The sequence below is a fragment of the Setaria italica genome, chromosome V (genome assembly GCF_000263155.2).
Source record: "Setaria italica strain Yugu1 chromosome V, Setaria_italica_v2.0, whole genome shotgun sequence".
Lineage (NCBI taxonomy): Eukaryota > Viridiplantae > Streptophyta > Magnoliopsida > Poales > Poaceae > Setaria > Setaria italica.
In genome coordinates, this window is record NC_028454.1 from 20,814,421 (window position 1) to 20,830,627 (window position 16,207).

Genomic DNA, 16,207 nt, shown 5'->3' on the forward strand with positions numbered 1-16,207 from the left:
CAAAAGAGTGGTTTCTGGAGCAGCAAAAGAGGTGCTCCAAAACTCCACCTCCATTTGCACTACAGCTCCATGGAGTTGGCAACTCCATGGAGTTTTGGAGTTGGGGTATTTGGCTGAATTTTTTGATGGAGTTGCTGGAGTTTAGGAGTAGAGCTATGCCAAACAGGGCCTTAGAAGCTGGTCATTCCTTTGTGTAACCATTTCTTGTTAGCCTCTTTCTCCATGCATTGTGAATTTCTACACCAGAAATCTAACAATCCTCACTGGGCATCCAACTTAAACCAAAAATATCATTTTTGTGATTACCTCCTTGACTACAACCTAATATGAGTATGGAAAATATTTCAACAAGGATCTAGAACATTTATGAGTACCTTTCAAGATAAACAAGATCTAGAGGCACCCACCAGGTTGAAGAATAAAGATCGAAGGAAACAGAGACAAAAAAGGGGCTAGGATGATCAGCGTGGACACCGTCAGGCCAATCGGCCTGGGTGGTTTTCCCCTCTGGAACCTCTGCATTTTGGCGTGGACGATCCTCCAGAAGAATAAAATAATTTTCTACAGAAGATTGAAGATTTTTGTACTTACATCAGTAGTATATCTTTTTCCTCTTTTATGCTTGAGGACGAGCATCGTTCAAGCATGGGGCAGAGTCATTGCATTATCTCTAACTACTACTGAGCAAAGTACTATGTTGCAAGAAGTTCTGAGGAGAAAAAGAAAAAAGTTAAGAAGCAAAGAAAGAAGAAAGAAAGAAAAAGAAAAAATAAAAAAGGGGGAAAACAATAAAAGTACTCCTCAGTTCTTCAAGCTCCATGAAAATTTCATGTGCTCTCATTTTCCAACCATGTGCAATCCGATTTCGAGAACCTCATTTGTGTCGCAAGATCATCCTTTGCCCTTGCACATATCCACCATCTAAAAGTGTGGGTTCATTTTCTCCCTATCCATAAGCAATTATTTTTCATGACCCTTTTGACAAGTCTCAGTAAGATCCATCAGTAACATCAACCATATTACCTAAAAACATAGCCACAAGCAAGGCTGAGTATACTAATACTCAACAAGACTTACCCGTCAGGTGGGATTTTCTCCACCGACTCCTAGACATGCAAGGCTCTTTGGCTGAGGGGTTTGTTTTGCCAAAAGCATCTGACGTAGGTCCTTACTTTCAAGTTTTAGTAGCAAAATTCTAGTAGATTATCCATTCTAAGTAAGCACTTATTCTAAGCAAGCATGGTGAACAAGCAATTAATTCAAGCATCAGTATTAATCATCATACTTGTTCCTCTTCTTACTCACTGCAGCATAGTGATCAAGCAGTCCCAAACTATGAGAGCCAGACGATTCGAATTGAGTTTCTTAACCTTGCAAGGTGAACCTAAACCCACGACATATGCGTACCACACCGGGTCCACATATGTCAGCCTTTTCCATCAATCACCAGGCACGTGGCCTGGGCCCACTTCCCTTGGATACAATACCCGACAGTCCCGGACGACACCGTACCATGATTGCACTTGTACCCACATGATGCATCAGGGGAACTAGGTTCCAGAGAGAGCGGGGTGGTATGCCCACGTCCTAGTTCAATCATGTACTAGGCTTCCCCATACCATACTAGGTATGAGCTTAGTACTTTCAAACACTTGATCACGAACACCGACACGGTTCGACCTTAGCACATTTTTCCTCTATACAGGTGGGGCATCCACTAATCCGAAACACATTACCCGACCCCGCCCGTCAACCTTATGATTTCAACATAAGTAAACAGGCAACTCCTATAACTCGCGAGTGATAGGAAATCATATGCTCCAGGTCTTGCCTTCCTGTGTTAAGTTAGTCTAAGGCTCGTTTGAAGCTTGACTGGTGATTGGTGCAACCTCGGTCTGGTTCACTTTTGCAGATGGCTCCTCCTTAGTTTTTGGGATCAGCTCGTATGTACCGTCCGTAAGATTCGCTTCTACACGAGATGCATATGCAAGATTTCACTTACATGCTTTTATGTGCAGGTTGTATTTCATGATTTATTGCAGAAGAAAATATTACATTTCGACCACAATCACCTAGACAAGAATTGAACTTTCATTTTCTTCATGAAGTAAGGTGTGTTGTGATTTAGAACTCGGGGTTGACTTACATGGTGATTGTGTACACATATAAGGTTCTAATAACTTAGAATTCACAAAATAAAGGTGGGGGTCACTGTGGGGCTGCTCATCATTCCTTTGGAAAGTTATCCTGTTTCTGAATTTTAAACAAACATAACTTAGCATTTACTATTCTACCCCTTCCTATTTAGTAATTGTTATTATTCATTTAACTAGCTATTAAACTTGAATAAAAGTTTCTGGAAGCTTCCTTACTGCACAAGTGATCTACTGTAAAATTTGAGATGCATTTGACTTCTACAAAATTTATTAAAAATCAATAGTATTAGAATACAGAACATGAAGATTGATTTTTAACTGAAGTTTCATTAACAATTTGCTCTACAAATTTTACAGAAGGTTCACTAACACTAACAGAGGCTACTGTAAATTTTTCAAGGTTTATTGAGCATGAAAACTATTTATCATATAATAAGTACATTAAACCACAAGTAGTTATCTAAGCAAGGAAAATCATGTATCTCATAGAAGAAAGTATTCTTCCTAGTTCGTCATGTACACCAGGAACCTAACAAAATTTATCTTGCATTTTTATCTATTTTTCACTATTTATTGTGCTAATAACAAGATTACGATAACAATTAATCATTTGAACTTGAAACAATATGAACATCATCAAATCCAGTAGCATAAATTCAGAACATGCATGCCAAGAGTAAGCTAACAAAGGTGGTTTCATCTTTTTCAGGGCTTTCTATGATTTATAAGGCATGTATTGGCTTTTATACAAAATAAATCTTAGTGTTGAATACATGATAGAAACATGCATGTGAATATTTTTAAACCAAACTAGACATCAATTGGAGTCCAACAAAGTTAGTTTCACATTTTTCCCATTTTCCTACATTTTTCTACACCTTTTTAAATTTTCAGCCTTTTGATCCATTTTAAAACGGAAAAGGTTATATATGTTTCATGAGTAAGCCCCTGGATCTTTTGAAATCTTACAATGATACCCCTACACTTTGCGCTAAGGACCCTAGAATGAAATTGGGGATTGCAATGTGGTCCGTGAGCTCAGCCGACGGCGCTCCGGCACGATTCCGGCGAGCTCCGGCAACAGCGGTGCAAGGTGAGGGCTTGGACGTGATGAGGGGCTCACCTAGGGTCTGCGAGCTGTGGAAGTCGAAGGTGGAGGGTGGCCGGCGGCGGCTGTCGACGGCGAGCTCTCGGGCGCAGCGGGGGAGCTTCGGCTCCGTCGACGGCGGTGGCGGAAGGAGCCGGGGAAAGGCTCGAGGAGCTGCAGCTGAGCGCTTGTGGTCCACTGGCTCGCTCAAGGGGCTCTACTAGGCTCGGAGGGTGGTGCTCGATGGTGAGGGGCAAGGGCAGGCACAGCAGAGCTTCAGCGCGGAGCGAGGGTGGCGAGTGGCATCAGCGAGCGGGCAAGGGGTTCCTTTTATAGCAGCAGGAGGACGAGGAGAGGATAAGGACGCCGGCATAAGCTCGGGCGGTGAATGGGAACCATGGACGCGGCCAGGCACTGGCGGAGTGGCACGCAAGCATAGCGGTTGGCCGCGGCGGCCTGCTAGCATGGGCAAGCGACCGGTGACTGGTGGGGAGGGATTTTGGCGTGCAAGATCCAACTTGTCGTGCTCGGGGAGTGGCTGAGAGGCGCGTGCGTGCTGTCACCTCGCCAGTTGCAAGTGGCCAGGTGGTGTTGGCTGCTGGCGAGCTGCAACGTGGTTGCTGCAGTGGCATGTGGGCCACGAGAGCACGCGTGGGCGCTGTGCGAGGGTTGGCCAGCTGGGATTGCCTTGGGGAGGGGGAAATGTCGCGTGTGGCAACTGGGGGAGCACTGGGCTTGACGGGTAACTTCGTCTGTGGCGACTGGCCGGGCGGCTCTGGCCATCGGCGCGGTGCAACGTGGCACGGCGTGACGTGCCGGGCGCGATCACCCTTGATCCGGTGCACATAGGACATCGTGGTGGCGCGCGAGGGCAGCACCTTTGGTGCAAATTTGCTCCAAAATTTTGAACTGAACCTTGAAATTTCCAAAACTAAAAGGTTGAGAGTGAACTATGGGCTGCAAAGTTTAGAAAGGCTGCCATGAGAATTTCTCAGTGGTTTTGAAGATAAACTTGTGCCAAGTTTGGTAGAACACCGGCTTAGGCTGAATTTGAATTTGCCCCAATTTTGGCTGAAATTTGATTGACTTTTTGAATGCCTTCCACTCAAAATCAGAGAAAGTTCAAATAACCAAAGTTGCTTGGTTTGAAAGGTTCTACAACTCTTATATTGGCCAAAATTTAAGTTCCCATATGAAATTTGGTTTTCAAGTCCTACTCCCATTAAGTGCTTTTTAGGGTGTTTCTCACTACTTGGTGAAATTGAAAGGTCTTTTGAGTTTGGCATTTTGAACTTTGGTTTGTTTTTACTCTTTCCTCCCAATTTCTCCTATTTTAACCTTTGAATTTTTATTTTTCCCGTTTTGAATTCTAGGGTTGTTACAACCTACCCCCCTTAAAAAGAATCTCGTCCCGAGATTGAGGTGAGGAAAAAATAGTGTGACTGTGCATGTACCTCCTTGTTCGAATAGGAAACTGCAGAAAATTTTGTTGAGATATTCTTCAGTTTCCCATGTGGCTTCATCCTCTGTATGATGGCTCCACTGAATTTTAAACATTCTCACCACTTGCCTCCGGGTTCTCCTTTCCTTGCGATCAAGAACTTTGATTGGGAACTCCACATAGGAAATGATAGAGTCGGAGTGCCCGATCTTTCGGTGAGTGGAGATAAATTCGACTTGGTGGAAGTAGACCCTCACGATCCGACTACGACGAGCGAACCCGAAGCGCCAATGCAATCGCTGAACCAACTCCCGATGGTTACCAACCTCGCCGGTGCGAGATCAGCCTGATCACGAAGATCGATTCTTGTCCGCAATCGAAGAACGAACAAGAAAGAGAGGCGAGCAATCTAAATATCACTCGAAGGTGGAGTTCTGAATCACAAGGACAGCGCGTATTTGCGCGTGTTCAAGAGTAGCTAAAGCTAGATGTAAAACAAAACTCAAGTCGTAAACAAAAAGGACTCGGACTAAATAAAGGGGGCGCAGCCCCTGGAGTCCGAAGGGGTCACGACGCCCAACCCTAGGCGCCCCACCTGGGCTGCCCTGTTGGGCCATCTTCTTATTCCGATGGGCCTTCGTTCCTTAACAGCATGATGAAGTTTAATTCTCTCGCACGGGCTCGAGTGATTGGCCCAACTGGATGAGCAACTGTAGGCGCCTGAGGTGGAGGAGCAACTGGAGGCGCCTGAGGTGCTGCTGGTGTAGATGTACTCGTGGTGTCCTCATCATCCTCCCATTCTTGAACTGAAGTCGTCCTCGACGGCAACTCCTCATCTTCGCCCACATACGGTTTCAAGTCTGCAACATTAAAACTCGTGGAAACACCAAACTCCGCAGGCAGGTCAAGGATATAAGCATTATCATTAATCTTGGTTAGCACTTTAAAAGGACCAGCAGCACGTGGCATCAATTTAGAACGACGTAAGGTAGGAAAACGATCCTTCCTCAAATGCAACCAAACCAGATCACCCGGTGCAAAAGTAACATGTTTTCTCCCTTTACTACCCGCAACTTGATATTTAGCATTAGCAGCAGCAATGTTTTGTTGAGTTTGCTCATGCAAGCTAATCATTTGATCAACATGTGCAGCGGCATCTATGTGTGGGGTGTCCTCGGCATCAAGTGCAAACAAATCAATAGGCGCCCGAGGAATATAACCATAAACAACTTGAAAAGGACACATCTTTGTAGAAGAATGCGTTGCATGATTATAAGCAAACTCAACATGAGGCAAGCAATCTTCCCAACGTTTCAAGTGTTTATCTAAAACAGCCCTAAGCATAGTGGACAAGGTTCGATTAACCACCTCAGTTTGTCCATCAGTCTGAGGGTGACAAGTGGTGCTAAACAGCAATTTAGTTCCCATTTTATTCCATAGTGATCTCCAAAAATGACTGAGAAACTTAGCATCACGATCAGAGACTATTGTATTTGGAATACCATGCAAACGAATAATCTCGCGAAAGAACAATTCAGCAACATTGCTAGCATCATCAGTCTTATGACAAGGTATAAAATGAGCCATTTTGGAGAAACGATCAACAACCACAAAAATACTGTCCCTCCCCTTCTTAGTTCTAGGCAATCCCAAAACAAAGTCCATAGAAATATCAAGCCAAGGGGAAGTAGGAACAGGCAAAGGCATGTACAAACCATGGTTGTTTAATCGTGACTTAGCTTTCTGGCAAGTAGTGCAGCGGGCAACAAGGCGCTCAACATCAGCACGCATCCGGGGCCAAAAGAAGTGGGCAGCCAGCACTTCATGCGTCTTGTAGACGCCAAAGTGCCCCATGAGACCGCCTCCATGCGCTTCCTGTAACAACAAACGACGAACCGAGCTAGCTGGAACACACAGCTTGTTAGCGCAAAACAGGAACCCGTCCTGTATGTGAAATTTGCCCCATGGTTTGCCATGAATACAGTGGGCGAAAGCATCTTTAAAATCAGCATCATCCACATATTGATCCTTCACAGTTTGCAAGCCAAAGATTTTAAAATCTAACTGTGACAGCATGGTATAGCGACGAGACAAAGCATCAGCAATGACATTTTCCTTCCCGCTCTTGTGTTTAATAATGTAAGGGAAAGACTCAATGAATTCTACCCATTTAGCATGACGACGGTTCAGGTTTGTTTGGGTACGAATATGTTTTAAAGCCTCATGATCAGAATGAATTATAAACTCGCGATGCCAAAGGTAGTGCTGCCAAGTATGCAAAGTGCGCACTAAAGCATAAAGCTCCTTATCATAAGTAGAATAATTCAAGCTAGCACCACTTAATTTCTCACTAAAGTAAGCAACCGGTTTTCCTTCTTGTAACAAAACAGCACCTAGCCCAATACCGCTAGCATCGCATTCAAGCTCAAACACTTTAGTAAAATCAGGCAACTGCAAGAGAGGAGCATTGGTTAACTTATCTTTCAAGGTGCTGAACGCAACCTCTTGCGAATCACTCCAAGCAAAGGGAACATCCTTCTTTGTAAGCTCATGTAGAGGCGCTGCAATGGAGCTAAAATCACGAACAAACCGGCGGTAGAAACCTGCAAGGCCAAGAAAGCTTCGAATTTGTGTGACCGTCGTCGGTGTAGGCCACTCCCGAATGGCATCAATCTTGCTGCTATCCACCTCAATGCCCTGTGGAGTAACAACATAGCCAAGAAACGAGACACGTTGTGTGCAAAACATGCATTTTTCGAGGTTAGCAAATAAATGGGCCGCACGCAATGCATCAAAAACAGCACGCAAATGTTCTAAATGCTCTTCCATAGACTTGCTGTAAATGAGGATATCATCAAAATAGACAACTACAAACAATCCTATGAAGGGCCTCAGAACTTCATTCATCAAACGCATAAATGTGCTGGGAGCATTTATCAAACCAAACGGCATAACCAACCATTCATATAACCCAAATTTCGTTTTAAAAGCCGTTTTCCATTCATCACCTAATTTCATGCGAATCTGATGGTAGCCACTACGCAAATCAATCTTAGTGAAAATAATGGCACCACTAAGCTCATCTAGCATATCATCAAGGCGTGGTATAGGGTATCGGTAGCGAATGGTAATGTTATTAATAGCACGACAGTCTACACACATACGCCATGAGCCATCTTTCTTTGGAACAAGTAACACAGGAACGGAGCAAGGGCTAAGAGACTCACGAATATAACCCTTGTCAAGCAACGCCTGTACCTGGCGCTGGATTTCCTTCGTCTCATCCGGATTTGTACGGTACGGTGCGCGGTTCGGAAGCTGTGCGCCGGGAATGAGGTCGATCTGGTGCTCAATGCCACGAAGTGGTGGAAGTCCCGGTGGCAAATCTTTTGGAAAGACATCAGCGTACTCCTGCAAAATGTTAGCAACCGCAGGGGGAATATCCAAAGATGGTGCATCATCAAGTGAAACGAGCACACTAGAGCATATAAGGGCATAGCATGGCAAAGGAGCATCGCGTAACTCATCAAAATCAGCACGTGTGGCAAGCAAAACAGGAGCATTCAACTTGATTTCAGAATTAAGAGATGTCGATGGTTCAAGTTGTTTAGCAGTTTTCGCAGCTCTAGCAAGATCATCTTTAAGAATTTGTTCAGGTGTCATTGGATGTATAATTATTTTCTGACCCTTAAACATGAAAGAATAGTGATTTGAACGACCATGATGCAAGCTATCAGTATCATATTGCCAAGGTCGCCCAAGTAACAGAGAGGATGCTTCCATGGGAATAACATCACAATCGACAAAATCAGAATAAGCACCCATGGAGAAAGGAACACGGACTGATCGAGTAATTCTAATTTTCCCACCATCATTAAGCCATTGAATGTGATATGGATGTGGATGCTTACGAGTGGGTAAAGACAACTTTTCAACCAGCGTGGTACTCGCCAAATTGTTGCAGCTGCCGCTGTCGATGATGATGCGAATCGACCGCTCCTGCACAACGCCCTTGGTATGGAAAAGAGTGTGTCGCTGATTCTTCTCGGACGGTGCGACCTGTGTACTAAGAACATGCTGCACAACAAGACTTTCATACCTATCGGCGTCACCCGGGTTTACATGTACCTCCATAGCTGCATGGTCAGTGGCAAGCATCGCATGTCGAGTATCTTCAGAATCACTAGCGGAAGAGTACTCACCATCATCACGAAGAAGCAAAGTGCGCTTGTTCGGACAGTCTCGAATCACATGGCCAAATCCTTTGCAACGATGACACTGAATATCCCGTGTACGGCCTGTGGGAGGGGCGGCGCCTGTGGAAGGGGCAGCGCTTGCAGGTTTGGCCGTTCGCTCGCGCGGTGTAGCGGTGGGCGTGGGTGGCGCAGGGAGAGCGGGTGCGGAGTTGGATGTCGAGCTTCTTCCTGCAAAGGAGTTAGAATATGTCTTCGAGCGGCGTCCCTGCACTTCATGTTCAGCTTTGCAAGCATATTCAAATAATGTTGTCATATCTGTGTAGTCCTTATAATCAAGTATATCCTGAATTTCGCGGTTCAAACCACCACGAAAACGTGCCATAGCAGCATCTGTTTCCTCCAATAACCCACAACGAATCATGCCTATTTGTAATTCCTGGAAATATTCCTCAACAGATTTGGAACCTTGCTGAAAACGTTGCATTTTATTAAGCAAATCGCGAGCATAATAAGAAGGCACAAATCTGTGGCGCATAGCAGTTTTTAATTGCTCCCAAGTGGTTGGAATGGTATTGGGATGTTTGTGTTTATATTCACACCACCAAATTAAAGCAAAATCAGTAAATTCACTAATAGCAGCTTTAACTTGAGAATTAGCAAGAATATCATGGCATGAAAATTTCTGTTCAACTTCTAATTCCCAATCAAGATATGCAGCAGGATCATATTTGCCATTAAAAGGTGGGATTTTAAATTTAATCTTGGAAAAGGAATCATTACCACCGGAACGGCGTGGCACGCGGCGGGCACGGCCTCGGCGGTCGCCATCGTCCTGGTCCGAGTCACCACCATAACCCTGCTGCAACTCTGCGACTGTAGTGTGCAATGCATCGAGTCTTGCCACAACTGAGTCGAGTGTGGCCTTAGCGGCCGTCTGTGCAAGGTCGAGCTGATCACACCGCTCGGTCGTCGAGGAGATCGTCGAGTCCAGCCGTTCATGAATCGTCTGAATGTCGGTGACAAGCCCTTCAACTTGCGCCCATATGCCCTGCAGCTGGTTAGCCCCCGCGTCGACATCATCTGCCATGGTTAGCGCAAAGACAAGAACACAAGCGACGACAAAATAGGGGTGTAATAGCTCACAAGGCGCTCACACTAGTGCTGTTATCAAATTCTTATCCGTTCTTACCACGCACACAGGGGCGAACTGCAACCAACCGGTGGAACTCACGAAAGATTGGAGGAGCGATTGCCTGGAGAAACAAAATATGCTCGTCGTAGAACTATGTGGAGTTCTGGGAAGGCTGCACTCAAATGAAGGATTAGCACAATCAAACAATAATGCAAAGTTGAAAGATAGTGCCAAACACGTAACAAGAGTTGCTGGTAACAAGGAAAAAGCGAAAGAACAGAGGCAAGGTGGAGAGGGCGCACCTCTTTTTTTTTTATTTCTGTTTTTTTTTTTCACAGAGGGTGCCCCAAAACTGATAATATGAACACAAAGGATCTCAAATATCAAATTGCGGCACACACTTTTTCCGAAAGTACAGGGGTATTCCGGTAAAAAAAAGAGAGATACGGATGTGAAAGGCTGGCACGGAAAGCGTGGGGGAGGGGGAATTAACACCAGAGAGTCGTGACCCAGGAGGAGTCACGGCGCGCGCAAAGGGAGGTTCCACCGAAACAAATCCGAATCACCTTCCTTCTCCCTGTTGGATTCTTCTTCGTCTTTTTTTTTTGTTTTGCTTCTTTCCTTTTTTTTTTTTTGCACTTTCCTTTTTTTTTTTGATTGCTTTCAATCTTTTTTTTTTGACAGGGGAGGGGCGATCGGAGTAGTGGGATAGCGCGGCGCGGTTGTCGCGGGGGGAGGTGCGGTGGGCGCGGCTGGTAGGGTTGGCGAGCAGCGGAACGGCGGCGGCGGCGAAAACTAGGGTTAGATGAAAAACGAGAAACAAAAGATTAAACACAAGTAACCAGCAACAATTGAACGAGTAGGCACACAAATTCAACAAAGACACTTATTGAAAGAATGTGCGAGGCTAAACGGTTGCTGGGACAAAGGATCTAACCTGAAAAAAATTTGTTTTGGTTTTTGTGGACTATAGGAAGGGAAAAACACTCGGTAAAACTCACCGATCAACCTGGAAAGCTGATACCACTTGATAGAGTCGGAGTGCCCGATCTTTCGGTGAGTGGAGATAAATTCGACTTGGTGGAAGTAGACCCTCACGATCCGACTACGACGAGCGAACCCGAAGCGCCAATGCAATCGCTGAACCAACTCCCGATGGTTACCAACCTCGCCGGTGCGAGATCAGCCTGATCACGAAGATCGATTCCTGTCCGCAATCGAAGAACGAACAAGAAAGAGAGGCGAGCAATCTAAATATCACTCGAAGGTGGAGTTCTGAATCACAAGGACAGCGCGTATTTGCGCGTGTTCAAGAGTAGCTAAAGCTAGATGTAAAACAAAACTCAAGTCGTAAACAAAAAGGACTCGGACTAAATAAAGGGGGCGCAGCCCCTGGAGTCCGAAGGGGTCACGGCGCCCAACCCTAGGCGCCCCACCTGGGCTGCCCTGTTGGGCCATCTTCTTATTCCGATGGGCCTTCGTTCCTTAACAGCATGATGAAGTTTAATTCTCTCGCACGGGCTCGAGTGATTGGCCCAACTGGATGAGCAACTGTAGGCGCCTGAGGTGGAGGAGCAACTGGAGGCGCCTGAGGTGCTGCTGGTGTAGATGTACTCGTGGTGTCCTCATCAGGAAAGGTCCGGTTCTACCCATACTTCCTCTTGTTCGATAATCTCAGTTGGAACTCGAACACATTTCTTGAATTGAGATACATGAAAGATGTCATGGATAGCGGAGAGTCTGGGTGGAAGTTTTACTCGATAGGCAACAGGTCCACAAATTTCCGTGATTTCATATACACCAATATAGTGAGGAGCTAGTTTCCCTTTTACTCCAAACCTCTGCACACCCTTGGTTGGTGAAACCCGAAGATATACATGGTCACCAACTTCGAATTGCAATGGTTTCCTCCTCTTGTCGAAATAGCTCTTTTGCCTTGATTGGTGGCTTTAAGGTTTTTTCTTATTATCCTCACTTTCTCTTCCACCTCAATTACCAAATCTGGCCCATATACTTTTCGTTCTCTGGCCTGGAACCAACTCAACGGAGTTCAACACCTACAAGCATACAAGGCCTCAAATGGTGCCATATTTAAACTAGCTCAGTAGCTGTTGTCATAAGAAAACTCCGCTAGGGGCAAACATTTGTCCCAATTCTTGTCATAATGAATGACGCAAGCTCGAAGTATATCCTCAAGAATCTACTTTACCCTCTTAGTTTATCCATCCGTTTGAGGGTGATAAGTTGAGCTGCGGATTAACTTGGTGCTGAGACAAGCTTGCAATTGTTCCCAGAAGCGTGCCACAAACTGAGCACCTCGATTAGAGATGATCGTTTTGGGCACTCCATGTAGGGAAACAATGCGGTCAAGATATAGTTCGGCATATTTCTGAGTTGAACAGGTTGTATGCACGGGAATAAAATTTGCTGTCTTAGTGAGCCTATCCACAATGACCCATATAGAATCATGTTTCTGAGAGGTGTTGGGCAACCCAACAATGAAATCCATGCTTATATCCTCCCATTTTCATGAGGGTATATGAAATGGTTGAAGAGTACTGGCTACCTTTAGGTGGCTAGCTTTTACTCTTTAGCACATGTCGCATTCCGACACATACTTAGTAATCTCTGGTTTCATCCCAGTCCACCAAAAATTTTGCTTCAGGTCTTGGTACATTTTGGTACTTAGCAATAGAGAATTTGGAAAGGTGCGCCTCATCCATTATTTGCTTTTGGAGATCGGGATTTGCTGGAACAACTAATCGGTCCTCGTACCATACAACTCCTTTCCAGTCTTGATTGGAAATGCTTATATCCCTCATCCCTTTGTGAAAGCTTTTTCTTAATGAGCTTTATCTCTTCGTCCCCTAGATGTGCCATAATGATTTGATCGTCCAAGGTAGGTTTGATAGAGATATGGCTCAAGGTGCCTTGAGGAATAATTTCCAATTTTAGCTTCCTCATCTCATGACACAAGGTTTCTGAATAGTTCTCCGCGGAAAGGCAATTGCAATGGGCCTTGTGACTTAATGCATCTTCAACCACATTTTCTTTTCTGGGGTGATAGTGCACCTCAAGATCATAATCCATTATCAATTACAACCATCTTCTTTGACGCATGTTCAGATCGGCTTGAGTGAAGATGTACTTGAGACTTTTATGATTGGTGTAAATATTGCAATGAGCACCCATCAAATAATGTCTCCAGATCTTTGGAGCATGAATCATCGCTGCTAACTCAAGGTCATGTGTCGGGTAATTTTGCTCGTGAGGCCATAGTGCACGTGAAGCATAGGCAATGACTCGATTGTCTTGCATAAGAACACATCCGAGTCTAGTGCCTGAAGCATCACAGTAAACGTCAAATGGCTTGGTGTTGTCTAGTTGGGCTAAGACTGGTGCTGAGGTGGAAAAGCTTCTTCACACTTTTCGCTCCATACAAACTTGACCCCTTTCTTTAGCAACTCAGTCATTGGCTTAGCTATCTTTGAGAAATCTGGAATGAAACACCAGTAATAGCCTGCTAGACCAAGAAAGCTTCTAATTTGATGAACTGAAGTGGGTGGCTTCCAGTCCATCACCTCCTGCACTTTGCTTGGATCAACTGTATGCCTTCACTGGATACGTTGTGCCCCAATAATTTCACACTATCCAACCAAAATTTGCATTTAGAGAATTTGGCATAGAGCTGATGATCTCTAAGACGTTGAAGAAAAATGTGGAGGTGTTGAGCATGTTCTTCCTCATTCCTTGAATATATGAGAATGTCGTCAATGAAAACCACGACAAACTTGTCAAGCTCGGGCATAAATACCGAATTCATGAGATACATGAAATAGGTTGGAGCATTTGTGAGCCCGAAGGACATGACCAAGTACTCATATAATCCATACCGTGTAGAGAAGGTGGTCTTAGGGATGTCACTCAGCTGGATTTTAATTTGGTGATAGCCAGAGCGGAGATCAATGTTGGAGAATACTCTGCCTCCGGCGAGCTGATCAAAAAGAATATCAATGGAGGGCAAGGGATACTTATTTTTGATGGTCATCGCATTGAGAGGTTGGTAGTCTACACACATCCTCAAACTATTGTCCTTCTTCTTCAGAAAAAGAGTTGGGCAGCCCCAAGGTGATGTGCTTGGGCGAATAAACCCCTTCTCTAATAGCTCTTGAAGCAGGGTTTTCATCTCTGCCAATTCTACAGGTGACATTCAATATGGTCTCTTTGATATCGGTGCCGTGCCTGGTTGCAGCTCAATGGCAAATTCAATGTCCCAGTTTGGTGGCATTCCTCGCAAGTCATTCGAAAAAACATTGGCATACTCCCATACCATGGGAATATCCTCCAGTCGGGACTCTATTGCTGGATAAGCGCATGAATTTTTGCATTCTCGGGCTGGCAAGTGAAGTATTGAAGGTCCATGGGTAGGTGAATTTATTTTGATGGCCCATGCTACAATATCTAGTGGGACCTTGCGCTCAATCATCCAATCCATCCCCAAAATTATGTCTATCCCTTCCAAACCCAAGATAAGCAGGTCGGGTTTGAAAACTTTTCTACCCAACTTGATTGGTACATGGCAGTTTATCTGGTCAAAAGCAATTTTACCACCAGGTGTGGGGATCATATATGACCCTTTAGTGTGACACAAATTCAATCCACATTTGCTACCGAATTTGTTTCCGATAAAGCTATGTGATGCACCAAAATTAAACAATATAAGGGCAGGCTGGTTGTAGACAGAGAAAGTACTCGTCATGACTGGTGCGCCCTCTAGAACGTCCGCGAGGTTGGTGAAGTTGAGCCTTCCCTATCTGACTTGAACCTTCGGCCTTTTGCCCTTCTTCTGATTCAAGCTCTACCCCTGATTTTGGCCCTTATTCTATGGACATTCCTTTACAAAGTGATCCGGGCTCCCACAAGTGAAACAACGATTCCCATTGCTAAGACGGAGTGGCGGTGGAGCATTTGGCCTTGTGCCATGCTACTGGAAACCAGGGAAGCGAGGAGCTCCCTACTGCTGCGACGGCCTAATGACCCATCTCCTGGGCTGCGGAGTCCTCTGGGGAACTCGGGGTGGAATCAACTAGAATTTCTGAGTTGGGGCACTGGGTGAGGGCATTGGAGCCTTCCTTTTCTTGTTCGCCTTAAGAGCCAGGATGCAGTCCACCTGAGAGATAGCTAGGTTTACCAGCTCGTTGTAAGTGTTCACCTTGATAGGATTTAACCTCTCCCTAAGCTTGGGGCTTAGGCCTCTGCGGAAATGGTCTCTTTTCTTTTCATTGGTGTCAGCGTGATAGCCTGCATGCTGATACAAGTCATTGAAAGCCTGGCCATACTGTAGCACATTGCGTGTGTCATGTGAAAGTGCCAGGAACTCATTCAATTTTCTCTCCAATAAGCCTTCAGGAATGTGGTAGCCTCTGAAAGCGACCTTGAACTCATCCCACCAAAGCCGTGCGAAACCACGTAGCTGCTGTGCCGCGAACTTGGCCTTGTTCTCATCTGGGCAAGGCGCTGTAAGGAGTTAGAACTTGGACTCGATGGTACGAATCTAGTCATCAACGTTGAGAGGCTCCTCTGTTTTGTGGAACAGAGGGGGCTGGGTGCCCAGAAAGTCCTCGTAGCTTGCAACTCATGGCTGGTGGGTGTTTCTCCCACCATGTGGCTGCTGGTGCTGCTGCTGCCCCTGGACAAGGTGTCGCAGCAGCTCCGTTTGAGCAGCGAGGATCGCCTCCATCAAAGGCGGGGGAGGTGGTGGTGGTGGTGTCTGCCGCTGCTCGCTACTGCTTAGTGCGAAACTAGCAACAGTTTGACATGTTCTATGCACCATCTGCAAGAATGAACTTTTCCCATTAGTCACACAACTTTGAAGCTTGCTCATAAGGAGATGAAACAAGATAAATCATGTGTGGAATGCAAAGTTCATCATGCAGTTAAACATTGCGGTAGAAAACTGTTGCTTAGGAGAAAATTTATATCTCCTGACTCAAGTGCCCATAAATCTTCATCTTTGGTCAGTGAGTAGAAAACTTTGTGTATGATAACTTTGGTATTCAACTCAAAGACCAATTTGAATGTTATCTAGGTCAAAAAATTCCATTTATGCATCTCTATCCTGGCTGTTTTTCCGCTGGCTGAGCTGTGGTGTTTTGCTCATATCTCAAGTTTGACAAGCCCAAAGGTGCTGAAATT